A 10758-nucleotide genomic window follows, 5' to 3' on the forward strand; every position below is an offset into this window, starting at 1 on the left:
TGCAGTGCTTAGCTGCACAGGCATCCCCATGTCACTGTGCCATCCCTCTGCTTACGTCTCCGAACACAACATGTTGCTCCAGCTCCCCACTGTCCCCACCCTCTGATTTAAAACCAAATATCAATTTATTCCTATAATGACAAAGGAATACCATTAATTCCTCTCTAATCTTCTTTTCTGTGGTTGGTGAAATCTTTCAGTAACCTACAAACTGGAGGCAGCAGAGGGCGGGGACAGGGGATAATGCAACCAGCAGTTGTTTCATCATCATTCCGACCAGATAAAAATAACAAGCCGGTAACCTACTTTTATACATTGCAGGATTTTCCCTCGAGTTGCACTCTGTGGCGGTGGGAGGACACAAATGATCCCATCGAGAGGATACAGATGAAAGCATATGTTTGAGCGACATTTGCAAACATTGCACTCATGCCTCCTGAGAGTTTAGCTTTCAAGGCAGATGATATGATTCCTTTACTCAGGAAATAGTAGAGAATGAAACAACACAGCGAGTATGGATATTTGACATTTCAGGGAAATGTTTTCAGGGAAAAAAGCCAAATCTCTGTGTTGGGTTTGTGATTCAGCACTGTGATTCAGCTTTGGTTTGAAACCCACAGGATAGAGTGCATTACAAGAATATTAACATAGAGGCAACTTTTTACAGTAAAATGCAACAAAAAGTGACTATTTGACAAAACCTGAATCAGCACCTTTCTGTCACAACAAAGGTGAACTCAGTGTAGCAGCTAGCTTTCTTTTTGCTGTTGGGCAACAAACAACGATGGAACAGAAGATTTACACAGCAGCTTCTCAGTGATTGAACAGAGTAGAAAATCTGCTTGCCCGCAAGCCCCACTTAAAAATTTCCAGGCAAGTTTGGGGATTAAAACCAATGATATTTTGATCCTAAACCAGTTTTGTAAAAAGGAGACTCCCAGCATGTCCACATGCATTAGTACTTACACCAGCGTGCAGCAAAGTCCAGAATATGCTCCTAAAATATTGGTGGATTAATGATGTTGCTCTTTTTTTTAGACTCTTTTTATCTTGGTCTTTTCAAACGGAAACTACAAGCACTCAGGATTTCAGTCTTTTCTTTATGGAGCTCAAAGTCAAAGCAAACGTTTTTTTCCGATGTCACTTACACATAATTATCAATGATGATGTCACCACTTAGAGTGTGTAGCACATTTGCAACATACTGTTAAGTAACAGACATTCAACATGGCACATGCTGTGGTTGGTTCAGTGTTTTGTTTTTTTTCTCACTCCATTAGTTAAATTTCTAATAAATTAAATACATTTTAATAATTTCTACATTGAAATGAAACTTTCTGATTTATTTATATGGCTGAATTTATCTTTTTATTTTGTGGATACAATATAAACCACGAGAGGGACATACAACGTCAAATAGTTCATTTGATTGATTTCTTCAATAATCATAAGTAATTAAACTTTTCTTTTTTTTTTAGGGTACAATACACCCAAATCATCCTGTAAAATAAATAGGATTCAAAAGTAATTTGCAGGAAAATAAGAAGTATTGAGGAGAGAAACAAAATATTTAATAAAGGAAGAAATAAAGACCTGGAATAAAGAAGAGAAAAACTTCGGTAGAATCACTGATATAATCAAAACATGAACAGCATGACTCTAGTAGCATGCTCCCTTTAATCTGGGATTAAAGTTGATTGAGGGCAGACATGAGCAATGCCATCTTAAAGAATCAGGCACATGGACCTTGGTTCACGTGACTCCTCAGCTGCTGGACAGACAGTCCCATGTGGAAGTGACTTCTCATCTGATCTGTGCCCTCTAGAGGTCAGCATCATTCATAATGTGTTAGGAACTGTAGAAGGGATTTTTTTTTTTTTTTTCATGAACAGACGTTTATACAGCATGTGATTATGGCAAAATATCAAAATAACAGGATTATTATTGATATATTCCAAATTTTTAGCTAAATAACAATACCACACATTTTCCGTACTGTAATTAATCAAAAGAGGGTCATTTATTCCTTTTGGGAGCAATTCTAAGGTTCATGAGTATTGAAATGCTGCTTTAGATTAATCGAATGAATGAATGCTTCAACCAGTTTTTTACTTCACTTTTATTTTGGATTTTGTAACAATGTGATATTATGTAAACTAGAAACGTCAGCAAGGTGTACAAGAAAAAAGTGCCGACAATATAATAATCGTATCCATTTTCAGGATAAGACCACCACAATAAAAACATTTCATTCACACTACACACAAAAGCTTTTCCTTGCCTTTTTCTACAGAGCAAATTACCGTTATCATTATGAGAAATGATTTGCAGGAGAACACATTTTCAAATCAAAAATCACTGAACATCTGTTTTTAATTTCGGATAGCGAGTACTCATTTTGTGAACATAAGAAAAATTTGTTCTGTTTTTGTCAACTATTTCAGTGGAGCTGTAGTGTGGTGGAGCATTCACAGGGCAGCTCGTTAAACATTTACCTGCCTGGTTAATTAGTCAGTGTTTCATTAGTGTTAGGAAGGATGTAAAGGGGAATCAAACAGAAACAGCCCATTGCACACTGGCGTGTGTTCACATGCATGCATGTTAAATAGTGGCACAGGTTCAACACCTCCGCACTGGTCATCTGACATGGCAAAGGCATATGGACTCATGATTGTGCTGCTCATTTTCTTGGAGAAATTATTTTTGACAAACTCAAAAGGTATTGTAACGCATGACATCTGTTTCTACAATTCACTTATGAGTGACTTATTCTGAGTAAATGCAATTAAGATAGATGTATTGAAGAGTTACTGGTGTGTAAAATCTGAATGCAGTATCGAAGACAATGCTAAACCACTGGAGCAAATGTTGTGGTATCCTTATCGCTGGAAAACCAATTTTTACTTTGCAAAATTCAAATGATCTCATGGAATCTCATGGGATCCCTTAGAGTAAGGGGATAATGACAATTTAATTGCAAGAAAACCCCCAATCACAAATTACAGCTTATTGCAAAGAACAAGCGGGTGGTCAGGTTTGTTCCAATGAAAAAAATGTTTTTAGTCATTAATGGTGCAGACAGCTTGTGTAAGAGCTTCTGCACAAAGCCAGACTACCTACACACAGATTATATATATATTTATTTATCTACTAATACGTGTAAAGGCCACAAGAGCAGATATAAAAAAAAAAACTGACAGGGACTGCCATTTGTTGCCTCTACATTAAGAGGTGAACTCTGCCAATGAGCACAATTAGCATCTACTACAATGCTCGTGTCTCTCTCATATCATTAGACGTCTAAACTTATTTTACAGCTGAGTAGACCATGTCGTGTCATCGGTGTTGTGTTTGAGCAGAACCAAACAGGGCCTCAAACAATGTACAGCTTTCACAGATAACATTATTTTGCCTCCATATTTCCACATGCAGCAGCTGCAAAGACAGCTGCATCGTGTCCTCACTGACCTGTAAGTGTTGCCCAGCTGTGACAGCTGCACACATCTGTGGAAAACACTGACTACTCATTAGGGAGGAGTTGTGACTTTATTAAAAAAAATAAAAATAAAAAAAAATTACCAGCTTACATGTTTATCAGACAATAAAAAAAACAGGAAAGAAATCAGCTAAGCTCTTTTGTAAGAACCCTGGATTCATCTTCAGCCCAGTTTCATGCTGTTGTGAAATGTCTGAAATAATAGGTCACACTACTGAAATGGAGCCAAAGCCAAGGATTCCTAATTGTAACACATGGTGTCGCAGCAGCAAATGTGTCTGAGGTCAAATGAAAAAACACCGACAGCACGAGTTGTGCAGCAGCAGTCATCTAACGAAAAATACGTAATGTAGGTTTCTTTTGCTGTTCAGCGTAGAATTGCAAACCGAAGCAAATAAAGCTACAAGAAATGCCTGTAAAATTACATAATCACGATGGAAATTGTGAAGATTTTTCTTATGGTACAGTAGAGAATAAACTTAAAATAAATTCTGCAACATAAAAACATGAAATGTAAATATCTTAAAATAGTGATAAATTCAGTCATTACTCACTATTTACATAGAGAGTGCATCTTTTCATTCAATCTTTTAAATAATGGTAAATATTGTTTTTATGATTAAGAACAGTAAGACAAACAACAATGAAAACCTGAACTATCAAGTTATATGACTTGTATACACAATGTAGTGCTCTTGAATGTTGACAGTAACTGTCCCATCTCAAAGTCTTATTACCAGATGCCAACGTCACCTGTATCATCCATGATGACTGCATCCTGCCCTGCAGCTTCAGACCCACCGGCACAGTGGTAATCCACTGGTACAAGCAGCAAATCCCCGTCCACAGCTACTACTACAACAAGGATCAGTTTGGGCTCCAGAACAAACACTTCAGTGGGAGGACCTGCTTATTCAACTCCCACATCCCTCACGGCAATGCCTCCCTGCTCCTCAGGAGGGTCAAAGTTCAAGACAAGGGCAGGTACAAATGCTACACGAGCACACGGAAGGGAAACCAGGAGATGTTTGTCAACCTGGAGTTGAAAGGTCAGTGCAGTGTGACAACTTTTAGATTTAGTATAGCAGATCTTTTTCCCCATTTCACTATGTCCGTGTTGTTTTTGGTTTTCTCCTCTGATGAAGCTTTGAGAGGTAAAGCAGTAACAATCTCCATTCATGAATTACCCTCAAGGCCGTGACAACAAGGTGGAAAACTTGGCACTGTTTTCCACCGCTGCTCAGCAGACTGACTTTTGCTTGTGTCTTAATGGCAAAGCCTTTTAGAGAGCAAACACCTAACAGCTATTAGTTATTACCTTATACAGAAAAAGTCATCTTTTGCCAATAAATTTGATCTTAATTTGCATTAATGACATTTGACATAGGCTCAAGTTTATCAGATGTCATCTGAGGTGCTGTTGAATAGTATTGCGGCTTATCTTTTAAAGGACTTTTTGTTCTTAATTGAAATATTGAAATGTTCTGGCATGAGGAAAAGTATTAGAATCTTTACCAAATCACCTAAAGAAGAGATTTTTAGGATCGCCTTGTTTTAGCAGCATTTCTAACAAGTTCTTACAGGAGACTGATGCCGAAAACATTAACATAAAAAAGGTGCAATATTCTTCAGCTATGCACCAACATGTATCTGGATACAGTGTGCACTAGCCCTGCTAATTTACAGTAATTAGTGAGCAGGGGCATTGAAGTGCAGCAGAAAAGCATCATCAGCTATAAGGCAGAGAAACAACATGCACAAAGACTGCTTCACCTGTCACCTATTGTTTTTGGAACCCCATTCACGTCAAAATAGTATCAGACAGGCAAAGTTGTTTATTTCTGATTGCGAGCTACAAAATGAATCACATCCCCATTAAATGCTCCCACAGTTGTATCTTTTTCTTTCACTCTAGCTCTCATCCAGTCAGTGATCATGGAGATGACCGATGAGATGGTCACCTGCTCCTCTCACAACATTTATCCCGTGCCTCAGGTAACGTGGGCCACAGACCCCCCCTCTGCTCAGGAAGCTTTAGAAAATTCCACCATCAAAACAACAGACCACAAGGGTCTGTTCACCGTGGAGAGCATGCTAAGGATTCTGGGTAATCTCTCCAACCACACTTACCTCTGCACTTTCGTATCAGCTGACAAAACCCAGGTGTGGACCGCCTCTCGGAAGAACCAAGGTGGGTTTCTCTTACATAATAATTTAGCTTTCACAAAGTGGATAATCCATGACAAATAAAATGCTTCCTTAATGTATGATGACTGTATTTCAGCAGTTATTACTCAGGAAGAGGGTCATGCACTGTCCATCCCGTGCATCGCTCCACACAATCTCCACAATTTCTCCCTCACCTGGAGCTTCGCCTCGTCCAGCGAGCCCACAGTTATTTTGAGATATGACAACAGAACCAGACATACCTTTAACCTGTGGGAGGGCCAAGCTGAACTGGGCCAGGGCCTGCTGCTGCTTGGAGATGGATCTCTTCTGCTTCACAAGCCAGACAGGGAACAGCACTCTGGGATGTACACCTGCACCTTTTCAGGCCTGCAGAGCAGACACATCGTTCTAACAAATGTAAACATCACTGTTGCATCAATAAGTGAGTATCACATTGTTCTGTCTCCACGGAGACGTACTGACTGTAATTCAATGCAAGAAGGACAATAGAAATTATTCAGAGAAATGTGCTCTGCAGGTGTGGATGAACAGAGTGTGCAGAGGTCGTGGTGGAGCACCGCAGCTTCTGCAGCTTTTGTCTTGTTCACCATTGCATTAGCTCTGCCCCAGTGTGTAAGACAAAGAGGTATGTGAGAATTCAATCTAAGATATTCATAAAGAGAGTATAACTTGTTCACATACGAGAGATAATTCCACGGTTGAAGGCTGTTAAGTAATTCAGTGGAGTGGTCTGATTTTGTATGTGGAAACATGAAAGAGAGCGCAAATCCCCACCACCACAAAGGCTATGCAATATTCTATTTGCATTTTTATTTAGTGTGAAAAACATTTAAAGATAAAAACTGAATCAGGATCTTCACATATGTGCAAAAAGTGAAACTCACTTGTTGAGAAAAAAAGTACAATAAATTCATCTGAATTGTAGACGTATAAAAAGTATAAATCGGAAGTACTGTGAAGTGAAGTAAGTACCTCTAACTTAAGTACATCACTTGAGTAAATCTACTTGGAAAAAGGTAGCTAACTGACCACAGGGTGGCACTGTCTGCACCAAAACCGAGTCCCTCTCCAACCGGGTGATAAAACATCACACCAACTTTAACAAAAAACAGATAAAAGAATGAAAAAATAAAAAAGGTGGAAGATAAATAACACACACACACGCACGCACGCACAAGCACAAACTGTCATCTTAACAAATAAATCTATATATTTTGCAATTATCTTTCCACTGTTGACCTAATTTGTGTCTTTTTTTTTTCTCTCTCATGCAGCAATGGATAACAGAACAACCTCACACAGGTACAATGGAACCGGACGTGTTGAAGGAGGACTTGAGAAAGATGTAAACACCACTGCTTCATACAAGATAGGACAACACAGCGCTGAATGCAGCAGGCAACCAGGAGCACAAGAAGAACTGGCAGGCAGTATGGCAAAATCAGCAGAAGACTGCAGTGTGACTTTACCACCAGACACCAAACATGAAGAAAAGCCAGCAGAACAACATGAGGAGGGAAATGATGGGCTGCAATCCAGTAGCATGGAGAGGGATGGATTTGAAAACAATGAGCCGGGGCTTTATATAACATAAACTAGTGACCAAGGGGGCAAACTCAAAGCTAAAGACCCAGAATAAACTGATGCTAGAGACCGCTACATCAGAAATGTAACTTTTAATAACAATGCAGGAAATAAAAACACATCTCCACTCAACTGGGTGGCAACTATGGAGCTACAAGGGAGCAGGCATAAACACTAAAATCTGGAGTAATCTGCACAACGAATCAATCAAATAAATCATAAATTAACAGAGAAAATAAACAATGCGTGACCAGACTGCCTCCAACTCGTGTGGAGTTGTGTGTTTAAAAACAAACAAACAATAGAAATCACAAAATATGCAAAACACCTCTAACACAAAATCAAAACTTGTTGCATGTATGAAAGATAGAAACTCTCATTTAGCTTCCCTGCTAGTAATACAGACTGCCCCACCACAAAGAAATAAAACAAAAAAATGCCACAAACATCTGAGTTAAAGGCACATGTAACAGGTAAAGGACAAAAAAAATAGTTCACTCCTTTAAGTGTATTTTTGATAGAAAATTGAAAGAAACAGACAAAAGAGGAATACTTTGGAACAAACATTTACAAAGTACACTACCTTGTAATACTGGTACAGAGCTCCTTCCCCCCCCCCCCCCAGTTGAAGACATGCAGCTGAATGGAGTCTCTATTAATTAAAGGACCATGTTAATATATCTATAGGACTTTTAAAAAAGACTGTTTAAAGGCTTGGCCATACCTGATTTCTAGGCTGATATACCAAAGCATTTACTCCAAGTCTTAGACCTTCACCAAACATGGCAAACCTAACAAGTAATCTTTTTTTAACAATTATTTAGGAAGCTAAAAGACAAATGATTCACTACCAAAATCCAGTTTTTAAACATTTTGTAAAACAAAGGGCAGCCAATTAAATCCAGCTCCATACAAGGGCTGGCCTCAGCTGCTCTCTCAGGTGGAAGAAAGGCCCAGGTGAACTTCCTGTCTCTTTTTATAAACTCTGCCCCCTTGGCCTGGATCCTAGTAATACACTTCCTGTTACCTTCCGCAACGTTATGCATCAGAATTCAAGTGTGATTCATGCCAATCTGGCAATAAATGGGCAAAAGGAAACCCACCAGATGGTATCTGGGAAAATGATTGAGATCATCATTCGTATTCTTTAACTGCATTTTATAATGTAATAAATTTGATAGAAATGTTTTTTTTTTTCCTGATTTTAAAATAAAATTACACTTATATTACCTCTACTGCACTCATGTTTGACCATTTTGTGCTTGATAAGTGTATGTGATGATGGTTTAAGAGGGGTTTTTTGAGTATTTGATTTATTCTATACATTTTCTATTAGAAATATTGGATTTTTGCTCATTAGTTTAGTTTTTTTGTGTTTTGTTTTATTTTGAAGAACTGGGCAACACTATGTCACCTCAGGTTTTATGTAGGCATTTGGGTATCGATCAGACGATCAGTTACTTACCAGAGAAACAGAGGCAGCACCAGCCATTATTTTGTTGTTCTATTTTTGGCTCGCTTGCCCTGTTTAAATAATCCATGAGAAAACCACGAATCACTGTGGATCATGGAAAATTGCTACTATAGACGGGACATGTTTAAATTTTTTTGAACAAACATGACACTGCCCAAAGATGTCCAGATGACCTGCCTTCAGTGCACCACAGCCCCATAATTACAAGCTTGGTAACACAACAAACACTCACACATCTTGTTTTGTGGTTTCAAATGGCCAATTTTCAAATTAAACTGAATTTGGTCATCTAGATAATCCCTGCAAACAGCCAAGATGTGGGTCACATCCTGCTAATTAGGTTTTCTTGTGTGACTCCTCAAAATTACTTTGGGACTGGCTCATTTTGTCATTAACAGTCACAGGAACTCCACAGAGTAAATATACATCTTTCAATCTTAGCATCTCAGGTGTGTAGAGGTTGTAAAGGGGGGTTGGACTTTGCTGCTTGGCCACAAGAGTGAGATCATTGGGGCAGGTGAGAAACTACGGAGGACCACCAACATTAACTTTTCTATTTATTTTTTGTTCCTTCTTAAAACTCAGTTAAATCTGACAGAACAAAGTGAAATATGAGTCGACGAGGCCAAAGTCCATTTGGAAGTAAACAAACATGACGTGATCCACATCTAACACCAAAATATTAAACTTTAGTCTCTTGTTATTGGGTGAGACACGAGACGTTTCGTGCAATGACTCAGACTTCCCAACAATTACCAGAGATGATCATACACCCCCTCCCACAAACTGACACCAAGTTTTCTTCCATCCTTCACCCCTCTTCCTGTCGTTTTTCCACAGACTCCACCAAGAATCCCTCCACACATGGTTTCAGTCTATAGTTTTAAAAAATGCACACATGTGCAACAGTTTGCATAGGCTTTTTGTGTGGTTACTTTCAAACTAATACCTTTTTTTTGGACAGGAAGTGGCGTGACATTCCAGGGCTCTGTGACAATTACATTTTTGTGTTGGTAATAAATTTAAAGTGTCTTGGTTTTCCAATGAGACCCTCCTCAGATGTGTGTCATTTTACTTTCCTGAAGGCATAAAGAACGTAAGAGGGGCAAACAGACTTCTGAGTGTGTGTGTGTGTGTGTGTGTGTGTGTGTGTGTGTGTGTGTGTGTGTGTGTGTGTGTGTGTGTGTGTGTGTGTGTGTGTGTGTGTGTGTGTGTGCGTGCGCGTGCGTGCGTGCGTGCGTGCGTGCATGTGTGTGTGTGTGTGTGTGTGTTTGACAAAGACCCTGGTACAGTATCTGGAAGTAATCATCTCATCCAGGCTGAGCTCCACAGCCCCCTCCCAGATGATGTAATTGGAGTTTTTTTGCATGATGGTTCAGGATGGTTTTCGGCGGGCTTCAGGGGAATTTTCCAAACGTAATCTTTCATTCATTCAAACTTTCTTGTTCATTTTATGCTAAAATGTTTCTATGTATGAGCTGTTTTCAAACATGGGACGACAGAAACAGTGATCCGATCAATAGGTATGCTCCATGTTAATGCCTTGAAGTTTTTACTCTTTGCCTGCACAGTTAGTTTGAGAGGGGGAGTGAGGTTGGCTCTGTTTCAAACACAGCAATGGGGCCTCCTCCCACCTCCAATACTGCTGAAACAACAATCTAAGAGTCACATTTTTTTTTACAACTTTGAGCAATGCGTACTTTTGCTTTTGCTTCTACGGAAAACACATTATGAGAAGAGTCCTCTGTGTGAAGACCTGGCAAAGTCCTACTTTTCTGCAAACAAACTGGGCAGACAGACAGAAACTGTTTGCAGTAGATCTGCTGTAATCAAATGCAGAATGGACACTGTCACATGAAAAGTACAGACATGGGATATGATCTTATGATTACATGATATTGATCAGTGTGAGATCAGAGGTCAGGATCAGCAACAGTCATTACCTCATTCATTTCTTCTTGCTTTGTTGCTCCTTCAACATCTGCACGTATCAGCAGTTCTCTACCTAACCAGA

The sequence above is a fragment of the Embiotoca jacksoni genome, unplaced genomic scaffold (assembly GCF_022577435.1).
Source record: "Embiotoca jacksoni isolate LCO1_2020_lvr unplaced genomic scaffold, fEmbJac1.0.p SCAF_13, whole genome shotgun sequence".
NCBI lineage: Eukaryota > Metazoa > Chordata > Actinopteri > Embiotocidae > Embiotoca > Embiotoca jacksoni.